The sequence below is a fragment of the Streptopelia decaocto genome (assembly GCF_964273445.1).
Source record: "Streptopelia decaocto genome assembly, chromosome: 9".
Taxonomy (NCBI): Eukaryota; Metazoa; Chordata; class Aves; order Columbiformes; family Columbidae; genus Streptopelia; species Streptopelia decaocto.
Genome location: NC_138664.1, coordinates 19859084 through 19870647, shown reverse-complemented (window position 1 = coordinate 19870647; position 11564 = coordinate 19859084).

The window sequence follows — 11564 nt, the reverse complement described above, 5'->3', positions numbered from 1 at the left end:
GCTGTGTATATCTGTCTATAATGGGCTGGACACTCTGGTAACGTGATTATATACTGCCTTGAGTGGGAACCAGAGCCTCTGGACACACAGGAACACGAACCAAAAGCCCAGAGTTTTAAAGACTAATGGAGGATTGCTACCGAAAACACAGAGACAGACTGAGGAGACAAAGGGAGGATGCAGAGCTAGCCTTTTTCTTCAATAAGATGAGTCTTCTCTATATTGTTTTGTAACTACATAATACTATAAAATGGACAAGTTTTTAAAGGCTTATTTGTACCTTTTAACCGCACTCACCTTAAGCTGATTTTGTGCAACCTTGGTATGGGTTTTCAGAATACAATGGGAGTATGTTTGACATCTCTGTAATGGTTTTCTGCTGGGAATGAATTTGCCCACTCACAAGAAAATCCTACTCAATAACCTTCTTGTGTCAACACAGTCAGAATTAATCATGTCCTCCGTTACACAGAAGAGAAGTTTCCATGTCCCACAGGAATATTCTGCAGCCTTGGTAGATCTCCTTGCCCCGAGTTAGTGATTGTTTTGACAAGTAGGGTCAAAGTGTGTATCACAATTACCCTGGATTTCTGAACAGCTCCAGTGTTTGGTGAGTTGAGGTACAGTAGCAGCATCTGACTGACTGGAACCATTTTCTATATTATCTGGAAACAAACAGGCTGGTTGGAATGAAACAATATATACTTGGTAGAAATTCCTGACTTCTCCTGCAATCACAACAAGCAATTGGAGCTGCATTCCTTTGTAATGAATAGGGATCTAATAAAATAGTTTAGTATTTCTCAGGAAGAAGCTTTAACCTATCGAGTGGCACTGCCCTCTCCACGCCCTTGCAGCAGGAATGCATCACAACTGTGGACTCATTTTCGCGTTACTTCTCCCTCTTCATAACCATAAAGCAGAGTAGTATCATTCCCATTTTCTAACTAGAGGGCAGAAGTATGGCACAGAGTGAGGAATACACAATCTTGCTAGTGCAAAGAATGCTTGGGGACAAACCAGGAAATGACCCTCAGTTCTGTACAGCTCTGTGTTGTACAATCCTCATTCATTCATTTTCGCAGCTACACAAAGAACATCTGGCCATAGAGATTTGAACAGGAAAGGCAAAGACTATCACTCTGTTCTGCCTAGCAACCAGTATCAACAAGCGGATTTTATAATCTTCTTTCTTTCCCTCATATCAATAACACCAGAGAAATAATTACCTTATAATTTCCCTCCACATCGTAAGAACAGTTGTGTACTTCAGCTGAAATGAAATGCTTCATGCTACCTATTTTCTAGAAATGATTGCACATCTGGGGCATATACATGTGTTCAACAAAATCCTGAGACCAAACAGACCAGTATTCTACTGGCTTATTCACTTTGGTACTGCTGCAGCTACCTATTACAGGAGAAAACCACTACAGTCAGTTGGAATTGCTGGATAATACACTGGTCTGTCAGCTTTCTGAACACAAAGCAGACATCATTTTAAATTCAATGAATGCATGTTTTGAGAGGCAGGATACAGATTACTGAGACTTTGACAGTATTTCAGAGCAAGGAAAGACTGCTGCAAATTGACTGAGTGGAATCCAAGTACTCCCTTGTTCACAATTTAACAAAAACTAGCACCTAAACTGCATCCATTTGTACAAATGATGCACAAACCCAGCAAATGAAGGTCTAACTGCTTTCCTGGGAATGCACAGGTTTTCCATTTGGCAAAGCTTCACCACGTAGCTTGCAGAGCTAGAATTCGACTTCCCTACACTTGAAACACAACAGGAACAAACAGGAAATCAGATTTCCAAGCAAACCTGTCTTGGTAGAGTTGCTGTCAAAGTTTATCTGGGAAAAAGAGACCAGAAATAACAGCTCTGGATCTGACATTTATCATTGATAATAAGGCAAACAGAAATGCCCATCTGCACACATAAATACACACAAACACATTCAAACTAACATCCTGAGAATGCACATACATGCAAAGTCTTTGCCAATTCCTCTTGTGAATGAAACAATGATTGGCAAAGTGATAAATAATGATTTATCTGTCAGCACAACACAGAGAGCACTTTGGTAAACTGAGACAATTCAATGAAGTGTTTTAATACAGCAATTTGCGAGGCCATACATATAGAAAAAAGGAGAAAGATTCCACCACCTTTCTCCAGCAGTCAGCAGGAATTATGATTCCTAGCCAAACCTAATTCAAAGGGACTATGAGACAACACAGTTTCTTCCTTGAATTTCCTGGTAGATTAACGTCTTCCTTTTTTAACCCCAGCACCTGCACTTACACATGAAACCCCACAGGAATGTTTTTCACTGGCCACAGCAATGGCTCACAGGGCAAACCGGTCAATTTATCCTACTCTGTATGTCACCATCAGCAGCTAATGCCTGGCCTACTCCTCACAGAGTGGTGAAGAGGAGGTACTACTGTTTTTACAAGGTGATTTCTTTGAAAATATTTCTTCTCTTAATTGAGATGATTAAATTGAAATGGTACAGCATCATTTAGCGTCTTTAAAATAAGACTGCGTCACTGTTTCTTAGAGAAATGCTCTAGTTCATCTACAAGCGGCAGTTAAGAAGCACTGAGTTAAATCCTACAGCTCATGCTGTACAAGTCAGGACAGAAGTTCCCAACGAAGTCTCAGATTCTCAAGAAACAGCTTGTGAACTGTACTGTAGCATTCCACAGTGCAGTGTACAGGTGTGTTATATAGATACCTATACAGCTTTCCTCACTACAGCTGTCATCCAGCTGTGTGCTAAACAATGGGACCACATGAAGTTTGTTCTTTTCCCTCCTTTTTCCTTGAGGCCTGAATTCTGTAGTGTATGAATAAATGAACTGACCAAGAAGAGCTTCTTGCTATAGTGAGAAGATTCCAACTGAATTGCTCATCTGATAGCATCACAAAATACCTCAATACAATTGTAACAATGAATTGTGTCCTTTCACTGTGCAAAAGGAAGAAAAATGAACATTGAACAGCTACAGATCCAACCAGACATAGCTCCTGTCTGTCTCTGAGCCAAACTTATAATTATTTTTTTCTATTTTATCAAGCAATGCACTTCAATGGAGAAAGTAAGCAAGAACAATTCTGAAGTTAACGTGAGCGTAGTGGAATTTGTAAACTCTCATATACAAAAGCCATCAGCTGGAAGCTGAACTCCCTGACTTGTTCTCTTTAATCAGCAATGACTTGGCCAGTGCCTTCTGGATCTCCCCACTGTTTCAGAAAGCATTTTGAAGCAGCTAGATAGAGCAGTATTTTGCCTTCTGTCTATTTGACTTTAACTCCTTTTTGTACGTTTCTTTCTTGAATGTTCTTCCATACTCTTGCAATAATATATCCATACACTTCAATAAGTATCATGATCCCTCTGGCACGTGACCCGGATTAAGTTTTAGAAGCTGTAACACATGCTGAGATCTCACTTCTTAGTGTCACATCATTACCAGATACTCCCACCTTTCTTGCAAAAAAAGTGTATTTCTAGCCGTTATACTGGTAAACTAGAGTTTGGAAAACTGCGTCAGCCTACTGCATCCTAGAACGAAATAGCCGATGAACTGGCTCACAAACTAATGCTGGTTCTAAAAATTGTCCACCAGTGTCTGTGAAAGGCAAGCAAGATGGCCTTAGTGGATTCAGGAGGTAACTGCTTGCCAGTGCTAATTCCAAAGAAATTTATGGCAAGGCTGAGGTTGTTACTTCATAGCTAAAGTACCCCATAATGCTCATAGAAAAGCAAATACATTATTCTGCTCAAGCATTACGAATTGCATAATTCACTGCAATAAGATGAACCCTTAACCCATCAATTCTTGGTTATTATTTTTTTCAGAGAGATTGTTAGGGAGAAAATATTATTCATTTACATATTTGTGTGCAGGTGACAGAACTTTCAAAAACTAATTGAAGATATTGTGCCATGAAAAGATTGGTTTATATGTGCTTTCATTGGAGAAAATTCCTGATAGTTTAAGCCCATAAGCTTGCATATGGCACTGATCGGTTAGCATTATGAATATAAGTGGCTATTTTTCTTGTATTTCCTATTATAGCAATACAGAGTTCCATTTATATTTTATATAACAGGCAAAGACACCTTGTACTCTGAATCAGGTCACAAACACCTGTTGTATACACTTCTAACCCAATTTCTTCTTTGGCCCACAGATATAGGCTAGGGAGGATGCTTCAAGTAGCTGAGGATTTACCCAGTTTTGTTTGCATTCTGCCAACAGGGAATAATTTGGAATTCCTTCTTCACGGAAATAACAACTCCGTGAAAAAAAGTTGTATGAGATGAGCTAAGTTCAGAGATAAGTATCTGAAAATTGAGTGGCACTTCATGGTATATATTAAATACTGATGAGTGGTGCCTGGGTTTAAGTGATTTGGCAAATCTAGAAAAAGTCACTCAGCAATTAAGTAACCAAGAGAAGTTGTTTCAGAACTTGTGTTCTTGCTTCTTGAAAGCTTATTATTGAAGCTGGTAAAAGACAGAGGATGAATGTGTGCACGCTGGTGGAATGAATAATGTGTGTGCATGTGTGCAAAATTCACAAAATTCCACCTCCCCAGCTGCTGTACGCGATACACTGAGAGATTTTTTTAGTTTGAACTTTTTTTTTTTAAAGAACAAATAAGTAATTTTACTCATCCCTTTTGAAACGATAAATCAAACAGCATTTTTTCAAAACCGTAATATTGATAAAGATTGGTGCCTGGATCTTATGCCTGAATTTTTTTCCTGCATATTATGCGTGGCTAATACAGCATGTGTTTCTGTATGATTTCTATTATTCAAAGAAGCATCTAGAAAAGCATGATTTTGAAGTAAGAAAAGAATCATATAGCAGAAAAACAGACAAGAGCGGTGCAGACTAAGATCTGTTTAGTTCGAGTCCAGTCTCCAGTAGCATGTTCATGATGCTGTTCACAGGGTCTCCTGATGCGTGTTTCCTCTGACAAAGAGGGAGACCCTATGTGTACATTCAGCATGCCAGGCTGCATTCCGCCAGCTCTGCTTTTACCCTCACGGCTTTATTTATATATTCAAAGTTGCACTAGATCGCAAGATTTCCTTTTGTACACTGGGAAGTGACTGTGAAACCTCTCTTAGCATCCAGCATCTCACTGGATACCTTGAGGGAAAAGCGGGCACTGTTGGGAGTGTGTTGCTCAGTGTTCCCTCAATCCTCAACACTCTCTTTTGTTGTTCTGTTGTCCCCTGAACTTACTTGGTTTTGTACTTCTTCCTGGTCTCTGTTTCCTGGAACTCTCTCCCTGCTTTTTGGCTTTCACTAGGGAAAGGCCACTAACTATTCTGAAGGAAGGGAATAATGAGAAAAGTATATAAGAAGAATGGGAAAATCCTATAAAAACATTTCCCTGCAATATCCTCAAAGCTTCTGGCAAGCTGTGGCTCAAGGACTTCATTGTTCTAAGGCCATCTCTATGCTTAACATCTCATTACAAGTTTTTTTTTTCTTTTGCATTTGTCTAATTACTTTTCAGACCCATGTAACTTTTGGCCTCCACAACACTCTGCAGCAAAGAAGCCCACAGATGAATTGTGTGCTGCTGTGCAGTCAGGTATGTGTTCTGTATTTTTATGCATTTTTCTTAAAAAGAATGAAACCTTTAAACATATGAAATAATACATTTTTCCTTGCATTACAGGAAGCTCTCAGCTTAATGTGGCCTACTCTTCTTTGCTTTTCAAAACCTTAAGAAACAACAGTCTTACAAAACTTAAAGCTGCTGGAGAAGAAAAGCTACAGATTGCATCACCTTGCTATGCTGCTTTGAATGCCAATGAAAAGCCCAGACAGATGAGTGCTTAGCATTACTTGTAAGCGTCTAAGTCTGCGGTTCTACTGAAAAGCAAAGTATTCTGTGCTGTGCACTGTCCAATAATACTTTTAAAATTGCCAAACACTCTAAAATTGTTTCCATGCTACTGTTTTAAGTACTGAGCCTCTGTGGTACGCTGGCTTGCACTCCACTAGTGAGATATCTACACGTAGAAAAGACAGCACCCATGATCATACCAGCAGGGTCATCTTGCCCAGCACCTTCTACATGGCATTAAACACTGCGCAAAATCCACAGTGAAGAATATGTGAGAATCATACCAAAATCATCTCATTTTTTTTTTGGAAGAAATACCGGAGTGATAGAAAGTTTAGGTGATTTGTAGATTCTCTGCAACAGTGGCTTTCAGTCACAGAGCCACACTACACAGAATATGGAACAGACTGTGAAGCACTGGAAATGTTCGCACAATCTAAAATCCTTCTCTTTCAGTCCTCTGTCCTTCAAGTCAAAATATTCTCTGTCAGCATCTTGAAACACAGACACAAACCTATTATTTGACATTACCACTGTTATAACTAAGACATTTTTACATTGACCTTTACAGTGAATGTAGTGGAGCCATGAAGTTGTTTGGCTTTGGAAAGGGGTTGTCTTTGAAAAAGCATGTGAGGAGAAAAAGCAGCTTTAAAACAATCTCCAACTTTCCAGTGTGACCCTACCCTTCACTTCTGTTCAGGCAGCAGAAATGACTATTAAAAGTTACATTTTTCTTGATTTATGTGAGAGCTTATGTCAAATGACATCTGAGTTTTCCACTGACATCAGGCTGTTGCTAAATGTTAGCAAATAACCTACCTGTGGAATGCTAAGATAGGAAACCAAAATATCTTTTATCACAAATGGCATTCCATCCATCACACTTGATTTTTTTTTTGCTGAGAATAACAACTAAAATTCTGTTTATTTCCATACCTGTCTATTTAGGGCTTGTGTAACAACAACAAATATGACAGAGAGACTCTCTTTCTTACCTTCTGTCAAACAATATCAAGAAGAAATCAGCTGAAGCTGGCAAAACTGTTCTGCTGGACGATCAGAATCGTATGCAAGTTCTGCAAAGAATGACAATAGAGACAGTTTTCATGCAGCAACAAAATTAGACTGAACTAAGCAACTGTATTAAAACTAACAAAAATGTAACTTAGAGTACAGAGAAGATATTCCATATTTATGAAACGGTGATGCAATGCTTGGCTCTATAAAAACATGGGAAAACAAAACCAGTTCTTGCAAGATGCACTAAGGCAAGCTCAGAGATGAAAAATGGGTTATTATAAAACTATACCTTGAAGAAATGTCCAAAGCTTAATAATGCTTTCCTATTTGGGAAGGGGCCTCAATGAAACTGGGGACAATGGATGAGAGTTATGTTTGGCCACCTGTATCATTCATACAGGAGCATGAGAGATTGATATCTGCACTTACCACAACAGATTAATTTCTTATGATATACAGAAAGAGAACGTTCAAGAATAGGGAGATATCATATGCCTGATACTGACTGGGGGGAAAAAATAATCTCACAGAATATTCTCTTACATTGAATGTCTTTGAATGTCAGTCAAATGCTGAGAGACTGTAACACTATTAGCAGTGAGATTTCATCAATGTAAGCTGAAGAGAACCTGCCCCAAGGTGCTGACAGGAAAAAATGATGGATCTCACATATTTTAATTAACAAGAAAACAACGCTGTACATGACAGTATAGCATAATTTCTACACTGTACCATATGCAAGCCAAAGCAGAAGCCTTTGAGGGCTGGAGAAAGATCAGGTCTTTAATTTTTGTTTGAGGCTGTTAGAGCAAACAAAGATTTCCCGTGTAACACCGCATGCTTCTGATCAATACTCTCTTTTACACATACTGATTCTGTCATCTTTGGTGCGATGGGAATGCCTCCAGTATCTAATATTACATGATTTGGGGAAACCACAAATACGTGATACCCCATTCCCTGGCGCAGAAACTCCTGGCACAGAATATAACTCGCTCTCATTGAAGTTACTTGTATCCTGCTGCAGGAGATTCAGACCTCGATTTTATGTGCGGTAAATATGAGTAACTACATTAACCTTAAGCTGAAAGAGAACATTTTGTTATATAAGGACACCCCTGCTCCTATACTGCTATTCATATTAATACAAAACATAGGGGAAATTAAGCAAGTAAGTTAAGTTTGTTGGCATTCTGCTGCTTGCTTCCCAAACTGTGTGGGACTCAGGGTCTCACAAGGTCAGAGGGACAGCTGAAGGTGGCAGGGTGGCCTTAAGTGTACCACACAGTATCCTTTTTATTCGAAGATGCAGCAACTATATTATACTAGATATAGAGTCCTCTCTTCACCTGCTCACTAAGTCCTAGGTTGAACACGATACACCAGTCGACTAGAAAGCAAATTCAGAATTAAGGTGGGTGTTGGGGAGAGAATATCCTTCTTTGAGAACGCACAGAAGTTCGAGATGTATTTTCTTCCTTCTCTATGCACACATAACTCTCACTGATGTGAGCTGTAGGGCTGAAACTTAAAGAGATAATCAAAGAGGTATTTTCCCCTACAAGCTCACTGCAAGGACTGCTAAAAACAGTTAAATGCAGCTTGAGAAAAAATATCTATTTTTTTCTTTGCCAAATCTCTTAACAGTCTGGTACATGTTTGGGCAGAAACAAGGGACAGTCATGTAGAAGTCAGAAGTCCCTTTCATTATTGCTGCATTTATAGCAGTATATACAGGCTTACACTAAGAAAAATCCACAGTCAATCGGCGTAAGAATTAAAAAAGCAGAGATGATTACAGTTCTTGTCCATATCCAATACTGTCAGAAATTCAGTTTACAATAATTACTTTACATGCAGACTCTTCTCTTCCTGCTCAGGTCCCTATTTAACCAGCGGTTAAATGAAAACCACAGTTGATTGGAACAGGAAATCTTGGCAATGGCGAGGACTATTTCTCCTTCCACAATCCTCGTCAAATAAGGGGCATACAACAAATTGCTTATCTCCAATCTGCAATTCTCCACTCCACCCATCTGTAAATTTGAATTAATTAACAAACGCCCTTATGTTTTCGAGGTCATGGAAAATGAAAGGCACTCAGCAAAACTGATGCACTGACAGTAAAGGGTGTTTGTGGGTGGTTTTTTATTTAAATGCGAAAGGTGTGAGGCATAGGCTCCTTCACCTGTGCAATGAGCGATAAAGTTAGAAAACTCAAAAGGAAGGGAATGCAAATAAATTACTCTTTGGATAAATGTGACCTTCCCTAGAAAAAGTCTAACACTTCATGGGGCAGAGTCTCAAAAGAAAAGGCCAAAGCCATCATTAAGCCAGGGGTCTTTATCCAAATCCAGTCACCCTGTCTTTTGTTTGTCCCTGCTGACCTCTGCTTTCTATCGACAAAAAGAACTGGCACAGGCTCTTCCACTTGTTGCAGACCAGCCATGGAGACCTTGTGTAAACAGACTTTTTAACATCTATATCCACCTACCTATTTAAAGCCTCTGACTCGGTTTGCAACGCTCCAGCAAATCCCATGGCTGTGACAATTAAGATATGCAAACCACAGAATTAGATGGCTACATTTTTTTGTCACATAACTAAATGTGCACATCAACATGTATGTCTGTATGAGCTTCCACACCTTTCTTGTATATCCCAAGCATCTTCACAAATAATATAAATTAGGGAGTAAGATGAAGGTGTCATTTAGGCATACAACACTTGACAAGTTAGGAGTGTCACCATCAGATAAACAGAAACAATACATGAATTATGGACTCAACTTCTGGAGGCATACTAAAACTGAATAAATTGTGGGGAAAAAAAAAAGACAACTGAAGACTTTCCTTGGACACAATTACTTCATTGGAGAAAATGTTTTGACTTTGGATCAGCTGCTTAAAATTCTGAAAGACTCTGAGCCAGAAGAACCTTTTAATTATTGTGGTATTTAACTAGTGGATTCTCAGTCTTAATCTTGATATGGCCATTGAAAAGAGGGACTATGAAGTGTAACTGCAAATTACAATTTGAGCCTGATGCCTAACACAAGTCATCAGACTTCACTCCTACCTTACAACAATACTTGAAGTACATTCAGTCAGGAATGCACTGATTTGGTTTCTGGTTTTCACTTAAAAATTTAAAGCTTATTGCAAGGGGTAGATTTTGGCAAGGAAAAAAGTGAAACAGGATAAATGTGATGAGGAAAATTCAGTGAGTGCAGCTGGTGCCAGCTGGGGAATGAGGTTTCCTCAGAGGTGTGTGAAAGTCTGACATCCTCAGGACAGCAGAGGCCACACCAGAACCCAGAACACAACTGGATGAAGGTATTTTTGTGATAGATACAGAAGTGCTACGTGATAATCAAATACCAAGATGCTGTAATTTCATTAGCACTAAGAGATCTGAACAGTGAGGTTGGCCAATGTCAAATCGCATTCAGATTAAAGTAGGTACAACTATGTGAAGTGGTGATTAATGGAATGAACCTGTCAGTTACTGAGAGTCTCACAACTACTAACAAAGCAACTGCAGCATAAGGTAACACTGGTTATTGTAAAAATCAAAGCAATCAATCCAGTATTCTGAATAGAATGTTTTCATTAGCCTGTTATTTATGCCACTGTGAATAGCCCTATTTATCCCTTTAACACAGCTGGGTAGAAGCAGATGGTAAGATGTCAGTACCACATGGAAACCTCCAGAATTTCTAAAATGTACCTTTTGTTGCTCATTTTATTCATTTCATGCATCTGGTAGCCTCGATTTTCTTAATACATTATTTGTTCAACTTGTATAAATTACTCCAGTCCATCTTTGCACTTATGGGCAACTGACAGACACACTTTACAATAAAGTTATAGTCATAGGATTTTATTCTTGCTGTTATCACCACCATTATTATTAAAAATCAATCATGTAGATGGCTCAGCAAAACGCCTAGTACCAAAATCAACTGTTACACATATAACAATTACTAGCACATTATCAAATCCATTTTGTTCAGGAACAGAACAGATCTCTCCTCCTGCATGGATCTTTCTGCTCCTGGCAGCATTTCTCTAACTTATTAATAGGACTATGGACTTTTGCAATGAGAGAATTAACTTTTACCACTGCTGGCTGGGAAGTCTCAAGCAAATCTGAAGCAAACCACAGTGATAAACCCTCAGCACGTAGATGGGATTTGCTATCTCATCTCTGAAGAAACGCATTCTAATTTGTCAGGTTTGCCCACCAGTCTCCTTCGTCTACATTCTACTTGGTAATTTTAAAGAACTGGCAACCTCTGTAGCCTTTTACAAAAAAAGCATTTTAACGATCTTCCTACATGTCTGCTCTCTGAATACAGAACTAATCATGCAATTCCCTAAAAAAATCAGAATCAGGCTTAATACAATGCTCATTTCTCCCAGTTCAAACTATAAATTATACACATCTAAACCCATAACGCATTCAAGTCCAAAAGCTAAAAGCAAACTAATAGACTCTAGCCAAGCAAAAAGCTACGATCAGAAACTAAAGGGTGCTAGAATCATGTTTCAGGTTCAGCATCCCAAGTGAACGTGGCTCTGACTGGTACATTTGGGTAAGAGTGGATTGAGATTCTGACCAATCATAGTCGTCCTTTTCACATGCCAT